Source organism: Limulus polyphemus, unplaced genomic scaffold (assembly GCF_000517525.1).
Source record: "Limulus polyphemus unplaced genomic scaffold, Limulus_polyphemus-2.1.2 Scaffold4209, whole genome shotgun sequence".
Lineage (NCBI taxonomy): Eukaryota > Metazoa > Arthropoda > Merostomata > Xiphosura > Limulidae > Limulus > Limulus polyphemus.
The window spans coordinates 64,751-67,836 of record NW_013669819.1 but is presented as its reverse complement, the minus strand read 5'-3'; the positions used below and the strand labels follow the sequence as shown (position 1 = coordinate 67,836).

The 3,086-nt window shown below is 30.9% G+C and overlaps 1 protein-coding gene across 4 annotated transcripts in view; it reads right to left on the bottom strand.

The window, feature by feature from the left end:
* The window catches only part of LOC106470767, a 26,796-nt gene that overhangs the window by 22,203 nt on the left and 1,507 nt on the right, over positions 1-3,086 (bottom strand). The window lies entirely within an intron of this gene.

Sequence of the window (3,086 nt, the reverse complement as noted above, 5' to 3'; positions counted from 1 at the left end):
AATAAAAATTACTTAATGCACTACTACCGTTAGAATAAAAAAGTAGGGTTAACTGTCATCAATAGTCAATAGCATAAAAACAAATAATACCTGGTTAAGTACTTTATTTCTTGATTTCATGTTTATTCTTTACTTATAATTATAAATGTAAATAAAATGTAAAAATAAGGATCTCTTTAGGTTATTTAAGGTTAGATTAGGTAAAATGAATAATCATAATAAAATATGAATACTTCATGAGGCATGCACACAAGGAGCTCAAAGCAGCTCATGGGTCAGGTAATTGTTAACATAAAATGAGCTGCACCTTCTCCAAGTGATTTACAACTTATAATGATGTAAATAGTAGTAAGACATGGCTAAGGCAATCAAAACGGCAATAAAACAATAAAATTTAATTATAAATAGATGTATACTCTTACAATATTCAAGCTACTTAGGATAAACAAATGTAGTTTCGTGTTACAATTTTAAGTCATTCTGGAAAGAAACAAGGGTAATTTAGATTTATTTTTTGGTGGTTACGAGGTTGGTCAAATTGACCAACTGTATATAGAGGTAGGGTAGAAAAATAACAGATAAAATACAGTTTCACTGAAAACAAACATTTGAAATGTATTTAGGAGGTTTTAGACATTACACAAATGACATTTGAGATATTTGAGTATTTTTAATCTGCACATGAAAATCACTTTGCACACAGACTATTGAAAAGAAATACTTGATATATTCAAGGAAAAATCATTCACCAGAAATATGATTTTTTGTAAGTGAAAGACTTGCAATGTTTACTGAAAGTCTGCCAAATTTCATGAAGATATACATATGATATTAAAGGTTAGTAATATCAAATCTATAAAGACTCTGAACAAGTACTAAGAGGTCACAGGGTCAGTCAAATTGACCAAGTCCATATTGAGAGTTAATTAGGAACTGCCATGTTGAGGATTCATCAATTCGCTATTCTTCATTGTTTCTGGAGTTCGCTGTTGTACTTTGTCTCTACATGGTTTTCTACGGCTATTTCAGAGAGTTTTCTAAGAGTAGACAATTACCATAGTAGATTTCTCTACTTTTGGGAGTGGTGATTTATTCTACTGATTTTCCTACTTTGCTGAAATTGTCAGTGCATATTTTAGTATTATTACTAGCTGGAGAACCCATCCTCTGGACAGAAGTTATGTAATTTCATGATTAATGGAAGGTTATCTTAGGACATCAAAAGTTGCTTTCCTTATACGTAACTGTAAAAAATGCAAAAATGCCCATAAAAACTGCAAAACATAAAATCTGAAACCACAAATTTGCATATATCTCTGCATGGACCCAACAAACCTTCATGCCAAATTAGCTGAAGATCCATCTACAGGGGGCGGAGGGGTAGTACAAAATGCAAAAAAAAACAAAAAAAACACAAAGCACAAAATGCAAAACTGAAAATCTGTATATGTCTCTTTATCGACCCAATGAACCTCCATACCAAATTTGGTGAAGGCCCATCCACAGGAGGTGAAGTAGTGGTAACAAATGCCCATAAAAACCTCAAAATGCAAAACTGAAAATTGGTATGCATCTCCTCATGGACCCAACAAACCTCCATACCAATTTTGGTGAAGATCTATTCACACCCTGCAAAGTAGTTACATGGACAAACAACAGACAGTACTATTATATTTATATAGATTAATATTTTTGTTTCACAAGCCTACAGCAAAATCGTCTGGGTATTTTACACCAAAACCAAAACAGAATATACTATATGAAATGCTGCAAATGTCCATGACCTATTTAAAAAGTTGATTTATGTGGCTATAAGTGCATAATATGTGTGACGTTGTTGTAAGTGGCTTCTTTTGTACTCAATGCTTGTTAAATGCATGTTTACAAGAAACCTCAGGAACAAAACCACCAAGCTAAGTAAATAATGACTGGGTGTAAAAAAAAAAGCCAGTGCAGCAATAAACTGTTGAAAAACATGCAACATTCAACTGAATGCATATGCACCAATGTAGCTTAAAATTTATTCACCATACTTAAGAAACAAGATAAATAAAAATTGTTAAAAAAAACAAAAACCAACAACTAGGCTGGAAAGAGTGTCTACATTATTATCTCTAACACAAATTCTTATTTTGACTGAACTAAAATTCATAAGTTCTTTTGACACGGAGTCAAAATAGAGATTTGTAGCTTGAGAAAATAACTTAGACACTATTTCCAGCCTTATTTGTTTACTTTTTTCGAGTCCCTGGTTGTAGGCTTGAAAATATAATCCATGCATTTTGATTCAACTTGTTTCTGTACTTTTGACAATCCCTATTCCCCTTTTTAAATAAACAATTTTTAAGTATCTTGTTTTTGAGTAGTGTAAAAGTGATTAATAAGTGTATTCAGCTCAAGGAGTTTATATATATTTATCAAATTACAATATTGTAAACATATGAAAAAATCACATGCGGCTGCCCCTAACAGATTATGTTAATCAAAACAAAAACATTTTGATTCATCAACTAGTTCTTGGCATATAATTTTATACATCTAATTAAATAATAAGTAAGCTACGATTATTATAAAAATTTATAAAAACTATAGAAGAATGTCAACAAAAAAAACATGAAAACTATAAAACAAACAAAATTTCTTTGAAAGCCCAACTATTTAATCAAGCTGTACATCTAGAATTTGATATTGTAAAACCAGTATGTCAAACTGTAAACTTAGTATGTTACACACTAGTGTTGTAGATATATATCATAAAATAAAGAAAAACAAATATGAATACTTTGTAAACCAACACTAAATTTGTTTTGTCTATAGCTATTTACAATTATTCTGAGAGAATATCACAAGTGCTTTTAGTTTCAAACTATTGTTACGACAGCGGAAGTCACGTAAAACTGGTAACACGTTACAAGTTTCTAGAAGGATCATGAAGGCTCGAGTGTTTGCCAGACACCCTCTATTTTAATATATAAGCCCGGCAAATAAAGAGAGAGATAGGGAAATTAACAAACGAACAGAGACGTAACACTATTCATACTCAGAAACTGATACAGATTAATAAGATCAGAAACTATGAAAATTAT